Here is a 13,281-nt window from a genome sequence, read left to right as displayed (position 1 = left end):
GGACTCGGACTCGGACTCGGACTCGGACTCGGACTCGGACTCGGACTCGGACTCGGACTCGGACTCGGACTCGGGCTCGGGCTCGATCTCGGTCTCGGCCTTGGCCTCAGTCTCGTTCTCGGTCCCGATCTCGGTCTCGGTCTCGGTCTCGGTCTCAGTCTCGGTCCCGGTCTCGGTCTCGACTTCGGACTCCATCTCGGACTCCATCTCGGACTCCATCTCGGACTCCATCTCGGGTCCATCTCGGACTCCACTTCGGACTCCAACTTGGGTCCATCTCGGACTCCACTTCGGACTCCAACTCGGGTCCATCTCGGACTCCACTTCGGACTCCAACTCGAGTCCATCTCGGACTCCACTTCGGAGTCCAACTCGAGTCCATCTTGGACACTTCCACGTGTCATGTGTTGGTCCTTTTGGGTCCCTTTTTGGAGCCTCACTTTTTGCTCGCTTCGTGCTCGTTCCTCGAGCGCTTCGTTGGGAGTTCCACTCCCGCTCTTGACTTTTCAAGTCGGAGCTTTTGGTCCAAACGTGTTACGCTCGTTTGGCTCTCGCTTCAGCCACTACCACGTGGCACCCTTTCCGGCTCCACTTTGGGGCCTAGGGATTTTGTGTCTCACAACTCCACCACCCATAGACGAAGTTCGATGTCCTCATCGAACGGTAAACCATTTTGTAAAGTAACACTCGCATGTGTTACCATTTCCATTCTTGGCACCTAGCCAATATTTGTCAATGGTTTGACATTGAAGGCTTACCATGCCTTCTCCATATTTATCAATGGTTTGACATTGAAGGCTCACCATGCCTTCTGCATATTCGTCAATGGTTTGACACCAAAGGCTGACCATGCCTTGCCCATCCTCTAAGGAGGGTAGTCTTTCCAACTTAGAGACTGATTGGACCACATGTAGTGGTTCTCTCCTTTTATTGGTTTAGTTCTCGCTAAACCTCTTAGAGACCCTTCTCTAAGTCAATCCCACTACTCCTTCTCGAGTAGTCTCAATTTCCATCTATTGAATGTTTGCACCTTGGAACTTTTACTCTTTTGACTTTTGGAAGTCAATTTCCTAGGTGTCCCCAACACCTTGCATTGCACAGATTGTGCAACTCCACTTCCCTATCTTAGGAAGTTCATTACTTGAGGGCACCATCATCCTCTCTTCTATTTCGTGCCACCTTGGGCACTAAGTTCCATTCATCATACTTTGTGCTAGGGCTGTTCATGATCTTATCAGTTGGCTACCTTATTGCTCCCTCCCTTGGAGCTTCCACTTTCGCCAAATCGGAGCAATTCGGAATCCATCCTTGGAAACACACTTCCTTTCCCGCAATTTGTTAGCGTCCAACACATTAGTGTTCCTTGCCTAACTTTGCCACTTGGATTCCTTCCAAGGGATTCCACGGCCCTATCTTAGCCACTCATCTTTTGCTCCTATCCATTGATTGTTGCACCAAGCAACATCGAATCTCTACCTCCCTCCTTGAGGTGTTCTTTTGATTCCATAGCAAAGGCTCTGCTTTGCCAAGACTAGGGTGTTCACCCCTAGTAAGTCTCTTTTAGCATCTTCTGCTGTGGGCTCTATCCTCGGCCCAACTTTGTGACCCTCTCATGGGTCTCTTTAGAGACTACTTTCCTTAGACACACTATGCCATCGCAATGACATAGCTCATTTCCCTAAGGTGCTTTTCCCACTTGGTCACCTTGACCAAGCCACACTATCATCAATAGTTCAAATCAACACTTTGAACTAGGAACCTTATTCCTTAACCCAAACAAGGACCTTGTCCTTATTTAGCCACAAGATCACCTAGTGATCTCACCTCGGCACCTTAACAGGTTTGCCAATAGATACTAGGTCTTCCAGACCTTTAACTTGTTAACTACAACCCTGGGGGCATCCCCCACACTTGGCGGTGCACCCAAGCCAGCCCTTCCGGCCAAGGGTCCATAGCAACTGAGATTAGGTGTCCCCATCTCACTCACCACGTCCTTGGTGCCACTTGCACCAAAGCGTTCAAGTTAGATATGCCGAGCTTTCACACTAAGCAATCTAACCGTGCATCACGACTCCGAGGCATCCCTCGTTTGGCGGTGTGCCCAAACCAGTCTCCCCACTGAGAGTCCATGACCACCGAAATATGTGTGTCCTCATATTCCAAACCATCACCACGCCCTAGTGATTTGGGACTCGAACCCAAACACTAGAGGGTCGGGACTCGAACCCAACCTCCGTATATGCATCTACGGACGGCATCACACTAGATGCCTGGCGTGACTCCCCACGCCGGTGCACCAACCTATTTTCAAAGCGCGCTACAGATCACAGCTTAGGAACCTAGTTCCCCCACACTGCCAAGTCCTCTCACTTGACATATCTGTGATCATGCATGGGCTCCTCCATGCTTGGCCCCATGGGCCACCTTTTTTGAAGTTAGCACCTTCAACTAGGGTATTTGTTCCCCCCAACTTGCCAATCTCACTTAGCAAGTCATCCGGCCACCGTAACATGGTTCATGCATAAGCGTGGAAGTCCTTAACCATTAACTTTCGTTCAAAGCCCTCTCTTTGAACACTCGGGAACTACTTCCCTAACCTTGATAGCCTTGCCTCATGGCAAGCTTCAAGACCACGCTTCTGCTGCGCCACTCCGATTTCGCGCGTTCCTTGAACCATTTACGCTTGGTCTTTCTAGGTACTAAGCTACCTAGAATCCTCTTTGGGAACCTTGAAGGAACTTTGTCCCTTAGCTTGCTAAGGCCTCCTTTTTTGTAAGCTTTCCAATTACCATATAGTCTAACATGGACAATTCCATGTTTTAGACTCTCCATGGTATCACAGTTGCTAGCGGCAACACCCTCGAGCCCCCACTTGATTCTCCACTCCCAGCTGGCATAACCAACCTTGGTTATGCCTTTCGATTCCTATGATTCGGTTCTATCCCCTTACTTCTTGCTTTTGGCTTCACACCTTTCCTTTGGTCATTCTCCTCCAGACCAGGAGGATGGCTTTGCACTTTCTATCATGCCTTAGCAAGTATTCTTAAGGATGAACCTACCCAATAGCCTAGGAAGTGGTTCCTCAATCCAGGTATGCTCACTTTATAATCCCACACACTGGGATTACATTGTTGTTTATGGGCCTTTACATGCCCATCACTAGCCTTGCCAAAATTCCATTTTTTGGCTTTGTCCAACTCGGGTAGACAGTCTTCTCCTGTCTCCGCAACCTTGGACATTTGGATAGCACCTTCTATCCATCATTTGCTAGGGACTTAGTCCCTTGGGCCTTATCCATTGCCCTCGCGACATCAAACACCACCTCCTAGTGTTCTAGAGTGTTCGGGTGTCCCAATGATGGCTTCCTTGATAATGAGTATTTCCTTTTATGACATTAACTTACTATATCGCAACATAAGCAACTTATCCCCCGTAAGGGTACGTCCAACTTTCCTATGCCATTAAGAAGGCTTGGGTAGCTACCTTCTACCCGTTTAACCAATTATTTTGCACCTCTTGTTTAGTTGTCTCATAGTTGTCAAGTCCTATAACTCATTGCTGGTGCTTCCACACCTCCATCATTATCTGGGTCACCACACTCCAACTGCATGCTCTGACGCTTAGGCTATGCCATTCCCATTTCCATTGGGATTCTTTTGGCAAGGGGTTCTCACGAACCCACCAACATAGCCTCAAGGTATCACGCCTTGGCCCATTTTGTGTTTCCACACCATCGGCTTCACGAGCCTACCTCTATGACACTTCTTCTTTGTGTATAAGTCTTTGCCAAGACCAATACCGCTCTTTCTCATGCCAACCATTGGTTAGCACTGCACTATAGAGGTCACACACAACTTTGTGTCAAAGTTGTTTTCTTTTTGGGAACACCTTTCCCACAACTTTAGCATGGCACATTTTGCCATCGATGAGATACCCTCTGTTCTCATCCTTGGATCCTATGATCCCCCCCCATCCTTCGTGGGGTACAACACACCTCAGTCAAACTGCTTCCATCAGTCCTTTTAGGACCATCCCTTCACTCTACTTGAGTCATCCAGCAGTTTTGGACTTGGTTAATCCACGGACCCGTAAGGTTCCACTTGTGAGGCACTAGCTCACTGGAATACCCTTCCTGCATTCCTGTCCTACTCAGAAGAACTATTTTCACAAGTGTTACGCTGACACTTGTTTTTGTTCTCTGGGGCAACCTCTGCCCCTTAGGACTACTTGTCCATGTGATGACTCTCGGACTCCATCTCGGGTCCATCTCGGGTCCACCTCGGACTCCATCTCGGGTCCATCTCGGACTCCACTTCGGACTCCAACTCGGGTCCATCTCGAACTCCACTTCGGACTCCAACTCGGGTCCATCTCGGACTCCACTTCGGACTCCAACTCGAGTCCATCTCAGACTCCACTTCGGACTCTAACTCGAGTCCATCTCGGACTCCACTTCGGACTCCAACTCGAGTCCATCTCGGACACTTCCACGTGTCATGTGTTGGTCCTTTTGGGTCCCTTTTTGGAGCCTCGCTTTTTGCTCGCTTCGTGCTCGTTCCTCGAGCACTTCGTTGGGAGTTCCACTCCCGCTCTTGACTTTTCAAGTCGGAGCTTTTGGTCCAAACGTGTTACGCTCGTTTGGCTCTCGCTTCAGCCACTACCACGTGGCACCCTTTCCGGCTCCACTTTGGGGCCTAGGGATTTTGTGTCTCACAACAGTGCGGAGGAACTAGGTTCTTAAGCTGTGATCTATAGCACGTTTTAAGTACATGTTGGTGCACTGGCGTGGAGAGTCACGCCAAGCATCCTGTGTGATGCCATCCATAAATGCATATATGGAGGTTGGGTTCGAGTCCCGACCCTTTAGTGCTTGGGTTTGAGTCCCAACTCACTAGGGCACAGTGATGGTTTGAAATATGAGGACACTCATTTTTCAGTGGTCATGGACTCTCAATAAGAAGACTGGCTTGGGCATACTGCCAAGCGGAGGATGCCCTACAATCGTGATGCACAATTAGATTGTTTAGTGTGGCTCGGCATATCTAACTTGAACACTTTGGTGCGAGTGGCACCAAGGACGTGGTGAATAAGATGGGGATACCCAGTCTCAGTTGCTATGGACCCTTAGCCAGAAGGGTTGGCTTGGGTGCACCGCCAAGTGTGGGGGATGCCCCCGGGGTCATGGTGAACAACTTAAAGGTCTAGAGGATTTAGTGCCTATTGGAAAACTTGTTAAGGTCCCAAGGTTAGATCACAAAATGATCTTATGGCTAAAACAAGGACAAGGTCCTTGTGAGGTTAAAGGATAAAGGTCCTAGTTTAAAGTGTTGATTTAAACTATTGATGATGGTGTGGCTTGGTCAAGGTGACCAAGTGGAAAGAACACCTAAGGGAAATGATCTGTGACTATGCGATAGCATAGTGAATCCAAAGAAAGTAGTCTTTATAAGAGACCCATATGAGGGTCATAAAGTTGGGCCAGAGATAGGGCCCACAGTAGAAAATGCTAAAGAGACGTACTAGGGGTGAACACCCTTTGGACTTGGCAAAGCAAAGTCTTTACTATGGAATTGAAAGGATACCTCAAGAATAGAGGTAGTGATCCAATATTGTTAGGTCCAGCACTCAAGGATAGGAGCAAAAGACTAATGGCTAAAAAAAAAAATAGAGTCATGGGAATCATAGGAAAGAATCCAAAAGGCAAAGTTAGGCCAAGAACACTAATGTGTTGGGCGAATTGTGGGAAAGGCAATATTCCACATTTTCTCTATGTTTATCATAACTCTCATATTCTATGTGGGCATATAGGACATTGGCATATGATTGAGAAGTTATATAAATCTCTTTATTGGTTGAAGATGTGATGTGATATTATTCAATATATATATAATTATGGCTGGTGCTAAGGCCATATTACTCCTCTATGTAAACTCCTAAATTTGAACTTTCTAGGAGGTCACCCAGCCCAGTATTATTCAAACCCAAGGATGCTTAACCCCAAATATCTTAAAACTTTTAACCGATTGAAAAAAAATAAAAGGGTGCATTCTTGTTCATAGACCCTTTCCCTCTATATTTGAACCCCTATAGATTGTTTCTCAAGTCGTTTCTTTTGGTTTTTTATAATCCACCACACTTCTTTACAAGTTCACGCCCTCGTGAACGAAAACTGAAAGCTACAATTCTCTCAAGAGCCCCAATCTTTTGACACCCTACCCCTCAGGTCGAGCCCAGTGGAGCAAATTGGACCTATCAAATATCAATCAATGTTGTGATTCCCCTAAGCTAACTAACAGAGTCAAACTTGAGACCCCTCTGATACCAAATGTAATCTCCTGAATTTAGACTTCCCAGGAGGTCACCCAACCCAGTACTATTCAAACTTAATGATGCTTAACCCCAAATATCCTAAAATCCTTAACCGATTGGAAAAAGGGGTGCTCTCTTTATATTTAAACCTTTATCGATCGTCTCTTGAGTTATTCCCTTTGGTTGCTTACACCTTAGTGCTGCAAAGTGATAGTTGGAATCAATTTCTTGTCCATTTGAATTAGTGGTATTTGATCTAATAGAGCCTTTTCCACAGTTGATTATTAGTGTAGCGCACGTGGTTTTGACCCTTTATCCTATGGTGATTTACCATAGGATAACACCACGAAGCGGAACCTAAACCCTCTTTGTGCCACGTGACAGATGCCACGTGTCACATGCCACGTGTCCATAGGAACCCGAGGTTCAAGGCCTTGGGCCACTAAACAAAAGAACGGTGCCAAAATCCTAAGCATGGAGCCAAAGAGTGATGGAACCAAACCATAGAGCAACTCCTGAGCATAAAGCCCAAAGAGCAAAGGGACAGGAGCCCGGAGCGACTTAAAACAGTCTTAGAGTAATCAGCATCCCAATGCCAGAACCAGCACGCAAAATGGAGCCAAATGGAGTCTGGTGCTATTTTGACATACCGGTGGCCTAACGCGAGAACATGGGTACTCCACCAGCTAGCATGGAATGGAACTTGGGCTTAGACCCAAGCCGGACGCAAAACAAGGACAAGCACGCAAGCGAGAGCTAGATTATGCCTCAGGTTGGTCGGCCATGCCCGACCTACCCACTATCCCTACTATATATTTGGAACCCGCCCCCCCCCCCCCCCCCCCTTTGAGGAACACATACTTTGGGCTTTCACCCCAAGCTTCCCTTAGTATCAAGAGTTAGTCTCTAGGACAAACTCCAAACTTACTAAATATGGAATGTCCCTAGATTGTGAATTTGGACACGGGACGAACACCATTGTGTTCAGGACGATCTCTACATTCTGTAAATATGCCAAGTGAGCAAATCTGGACACTTTCCATAAATAGCATTTGAGACCGAAATGAAACTAACACAAAGGGCATGATAGCAAGGGTGTTTGGCAGACACAGTAAGCTATCATCTAGTGATATTGAGGGACCAAGCTCAATATCGCAGGGGTTCCCAACACTAGCAAGTGCAAGTCAACATCATGAGTTTCTCATCACCGTGTCAAGTCTGCTTGACTAAATGACAACTTAAGATTTCCTTCCTTAGTGCCCTTCCGGTCTAAGTGCACATGTGATGACCAATTTCTCAACTATCTTAAGTGGAGACTAATAACGGGTCCAGCAATACCAACCTCCTGCCGTCGTGGCAGTAAAGAAAGAATATCCAAAAGGACTAACCGACAGGTAACTTTCGATACCCGAAGTCACATTCGCGACACTCTCTCCCCCTAGGGAAGATCGACGTCCTTGTCGATGCACACTTGAGACTAGAATACCGCCAAGGAAACAACTCCAGAAAAAGTTCATAGTACTCACACTATGTGAGAAATGCACCAACTTAAATGAGTTAGGAGGCAACCTCTTTGTCTAACGCGGATGCGCTACCAACTCAGACACTTTCTGGCCGTCGCCGACAAGGAAATGACCAACGGAGTTAGCCACCCTTGCTGCTCTGGGAGTCACCCAGCTTACAAAAGTGTGATACGCCCCTGCCTGTAGGAACATAGAGAGAGAAGCAAAAAGCCCCAACCCTCCTGAGCAAAGAAACCAAACCCGTTGGTAAGGTTTAGATAGACTACTGTAAATAGGTAGTTAAAGTTGTTTACACGGTCACGCCCTTTTAATGGAATAAAGAACATCGACAGAGAGGCAAGTTATGTGACCAGTTGATAGTAGCTAACCCATGACTAAAGATTTCAGCATGCACACGAAGTGCCGAAGTCAGTCTGCCTATACTGGCCCAAACTCAAAGATTAATAAATGGACTATATCAAAGTCATAGACAATGATATCTTAGAGACTTAATTATCAGTGAGTATATCTTAGATTAGAACACAAAAGTATTCCAAGTAAGTTATCATCCGATAAACTAGTAGTATAGTATAGAAACCACCAAGATCATTGTAACTAGTAAACACATAATGCACCATCCAACAAAATTCAATAGCTAGTATATCATCAAGGAAACTCAATGATGAAACTTAACTACCAAAGATAGTAGACAGTAAACCAACAACTTACTAGAGATAACTCAAAGAGCACAAAGTATCATTGACTAACAAGCATAATACTCGCGAATGTATCATCCGAAGGAAATAACATCCCAACCTATCAGAACTAACTCGAGCAATAATCAACAGAACAGAATGAATGCGGTAAGACCAACAAACACCCATTCATGCCAACTATCATAGAAGTCAATCTGAATAGATCCCAGTCAATAACACGAAGGAACCAGAGTTGCTCAAACAAGTGTTAGCAACATCCTACGGATGTTTCAAACCCAAGAGACTAATCCAAAGCAAACCACAAAGAACATGTAGTATTGCGAAAAGCCAAAAGCCATCAAGGAGAACAATTAACCATCACGAAAGATCATTAATCATCCCATCAATAAAGAGATGCATAATCATTGTCGAAGAAAGAATCTACCATCCTAAAGAATGGCAAATTAGTCTATATCAACAACAATCAAGCAAAACTTTTTGACAAGGATTATCAACTATCCTAGATGATAGTCAATTATCACCAATGATTGCTAGATGCAAAAGTCAACTTCAACATTGAAGCTAATGAGCCAAAATGCCTTCCCCAACAACGTTTAACAAATGGAACAATAAGCATAAAACTCAAAGAACTAAAAGTTTGAAGAAGTCTATAACTAAGTCTTGCCTAACAACAATCACGAGTCTTGCATAAACTAATTTCAATGCTAAAGAAGAAACCATGGTACAACCCACAATATCCTCCTCAACAAATCCACAAGTTAAACTTCATAATGCCAAAGCTAATGAAGAGCATGTTTGCATGTCTGCATCAATCCAAAAGCTAAGCATATCAAAGCGATGCTCAACAAGTGATCACCAAACGATCCTCCATAAATCCATCTATAGCAAGACGCAACTCACTTCGTAACAAGTACAAGAAGAATCATCAATGATCGATATATTCTAACTCAAATCCAACAAGGATTCAAACATTTCAATATCGATCACTAACTCTTCTTCTCGTAGAGTTAGCATAGTCCATGACGAAATCACTTTTCAAGGAAAAGCGCAAAGCTCAACCTCTACTAAAACAATCTTGTCTAGAACACAACTAACTCAAACTTGCCACTCAACTTGTTTGAACATCAATATAGTTGCTAACTAGCAAATGCACGAATGCTAATAACACAAAGTCATGGCCAAATCATCAACACTATCTTTATTGAAAGTAATGAAACTCGACATCAATCTTTTGAAGAGACATCTCATTCCACTTAAATCTCAATATCAACAATGTCAACGGCAAGGCATCACTTCAATGCCATCAACACCATAACAAAGCTAGAAGAAAGCATGAGTGAATCACCACCCAAACTTCCTAGCAACTAGGCTAACCAAGGTCGAAGATACTTTATTCAGTATCTGAGATCAATCCTTCAGCAAAACTCAATTATAGATAACACTTCCTCAAGGAGTGAATCACCACATCCAAGACTCCATGAAATCTAACACCACGAACTAAATGCAATCAAATGATATCGACAAAGGTAAAGCCAACATACCAACATGGACAAACCATGTAAGTTTAACAACACGATCCTCCACAACACTATCCGATAAAGCAAACCCATCACTGCTAAATCATCATCGAGTGAAGCAAATGTCAAAATCTCTTGACAAAGTCTACAAGCAATCACTAGTTGCCAAGCAACTAACAACCACTTGTCAACTTGCCTTCACAAGACCCGAACACTAAACTTGTGTCATTGAGTTATATATTTGGCCAACATGAACGTAATACCCCAGCCATGAGATAAAAGTTCGTGGACAAGCACAAACTAAATGACCACTCAAATCCAACTCAACCGTGATAAACTCATCAACACATCTAGTCAATAGCTCTGAGCATGCCTTGAAGAGGCTAACTATGCATGACCAATACTAAGTCAAAACTCAAGTGAAGACCATGAGATGGACTTATATTGATACACAACCTCCTTATAGACAAAGCTATATTACGGGTACCAACATCTCAAACTCAAACAACTAAGTTGAACATCACCATCCTTAGCCAAGGCGCAGGGCCACCAAGACCAAGTCAAGATCAGTGAGAGCTCACTACTCTCATAGAGTCTAACGAAATGCAAAGTGCAACCTGCCACCAAGCACAACGCTACAGAAGAAAGGCACAAGGGTCACCTTTCTAGAAAAGCACAACGGCCACTTTTCTACACCAACTCCAAACTCTATCCAACTCAATTGCCTTAACCCCAAAAGTTAGCATCCCTTTCGGGCTGCATCATACAAACTACTTACTAAGATTTAAGCTAACCAAAGTCAACCCCAACCCCTTCACTAGTTTGTACTGGCTTACAAAAACGGAATGGTTTTCGAGCAAAGTGACCAACAGATCAGCTATTGGAAAAGTCCAAGAAAATTTGTGGAAAATTTTCCAACCTAGAGAAAGAATGACTCTCAGTCTAGGAATACAAACTTCCAAGACTCAACCAACTTCCTCCTACCTACAACTTCACATAGGTTCACCTCAACACAAATTCTCATAACCCATAGTATGTTTAAGCCTCGAACATCTTTTTGCCCATTCTTTCGACATCCAACACCGACATCCGTAAAATGCAAATGGAACATCCAAGGCTTGATCATGAAGACCACATCTTCGGATATCCACCTTGCACTAACACTCTTCTTCAACCACCTTCAAGATCCAATGTGAAGCTAAAACACTAATAAGAAAAATGACATGGAAAATCAAGCTCTAAGGAAACTTCCTCATCACTTAAAATAACAATGCCACTTCCACTAACACAAGTGCTAGTAATGTCAATGCCTCAACCTCACACCTTCTCTACCCAACAATCTACTTTAAGTGTTAACGGATAACCTAATGAGCTATAGCAAATGCATGCTACAACCCTTTTCTAATACCTAATGGGCAAATCCTCAAGGAATAAGGAACCAACGTAAACTTAGTATAATGGACCACCATCGAGAATCCAGTCAAAGCTACTACAATGCTACTACGTGCAAGTAGACTAGCTTCTCCATCAACCACTTTGGGGTTGATCATTATTTAACCAAGCAACTTCCTAAACATATTGCTCACTATCACATGGATATGATATAAAAATCACAATGACTTGATCATCAACCAAGCAACACTGCAAGCAATGCCCATGTCATTACTATAAAGGTTTATATGAGCATTAAGTGCCAACTCGATTCGACAAAATACAACATAAATGCCACACTCCACCGATAGAGATTTACAACACTCAACACCACTAACTTTTGTTCACAACATGAACAAGCTCATGCTACTCTCCATTCGACCAAACTCAGCACTAATCCAACACTAAGCTACTCAAGGAGCAATAGCAAGGTTTCCCAGAAAAGAATTGAGCATTGTAACCCAAGTCTTCGAATAGCAAACCTAGACAAAATGGTATAGCGCTTCACTGTTATCCATTCCACAACTCATTATTGTAAGACCATCTTCTCCAACATACATCAAGATAGGGACTCTTGATTGCATGATGTGAACACAAGCAATGAGTCACATCTTGTTGCAAATCATCTCTCCAAGAAGAGAAGATGATTTACGTGTTTGATCCTTCGTCCCTGACAACTCTCTTTTCGGTCTCATTTTTGACTAAACCTCAAGCTTGCTTTCGCACTGCCTTCAATCCAATCCAAGAAAAGTTTATGAAAGAGCATAGCATTAATTACTTGAATCAATAGACTCATTCCTATAGTCTTGATTGATCCACTTATAATCATGCCTAGGAAGGATCCACTAGTGCCATGCTAAACAGCTACGGACCAACCTATTTGCCACTCATAGCAAACCTAGGGAAAGTTTGCTTTCACCCACGGTACATGGAACAACTCATGGAACCACCGATAGGCTAACATTAATCCTGCCAACTCAAAGTGTAACCTTGAGTTGCCAATGTGCCTCACTCACGAGCCCAAGCTCAAACTCATACAAAATGATACAACTCAATCCATCTTATAAGCCCAAGAGCAAGCTCACATTATTACGGTACAATAAGGTAACCAAATCCATACCCAAGGAGCAGACGCGAAGTCTTTGCACCCAAACGTATACCCACTCGGATCATTGTTTTCATCTCTACATATGCAATGAGACTAGTTGCCCAATCTCATTGGATAGTAGTCGCCGAGACTCATCCTCTGATACCAAATGTAGCGCACGTGGTTTTGACCCTTTATCCTATGGTGATTTACCATAGGATAACACTACGAAGCGGAACCTAAACCCTTTATGTGCCATGTGACAGATGCCACGTGTCACATGCCACGTGTCCATAGGAACCTGAGGTTCAAGGCCTTGGGCCACTAAACGAAAGAACGGTGCCAAACTCTCAAGCATGGAGCCAAGGAGTGACGGGACCGAACCACGGAGCAACTCCCGAGCATAAAGCCCAAGGAGCGAAGGGACAGGAGCCCGGAGCGACTTGGAACAGTCCTAGAGTAACCAGCATCCCAATGCCAGGACCAGCACGCAAAACGGAGCCAAATGGAGTCTGGCGCTATTTCGGCATACCGGTGGCCTAACGCGAGAACATAGGTACTCCACCAACTAGCATGGAATGGAACTTGGGCTTAGACCCAAGCCGAACACAAAACAAGGACAGGCACACAAGCAGGAGTTAGACTATACCTCAGGTTGGTTAGCCATGCCCGACCTACCCACTATCCCTACTATACATTTGGAACCCCCCACAGCCCCC

This window comes from Selaginella moellendorffii, unplaced genomic scaffold (genome assembly GCF_000143415.4).
Source record: "Selaginella moellendorffii unplaced genomic scaffold, v1.0 SELMOscaffold_11, whole genome shotgun sequence".
NCBI classification, from domain to species: Eukaryota; Viridiplantae; Streptophyta; class Lycopodiopsida; order Selaginellales; family Selaginellaceae; genus Selaginella; species Selaginella moellendorffii.
Note: the sequence above shows the minus strand (reverse complement) of the source record.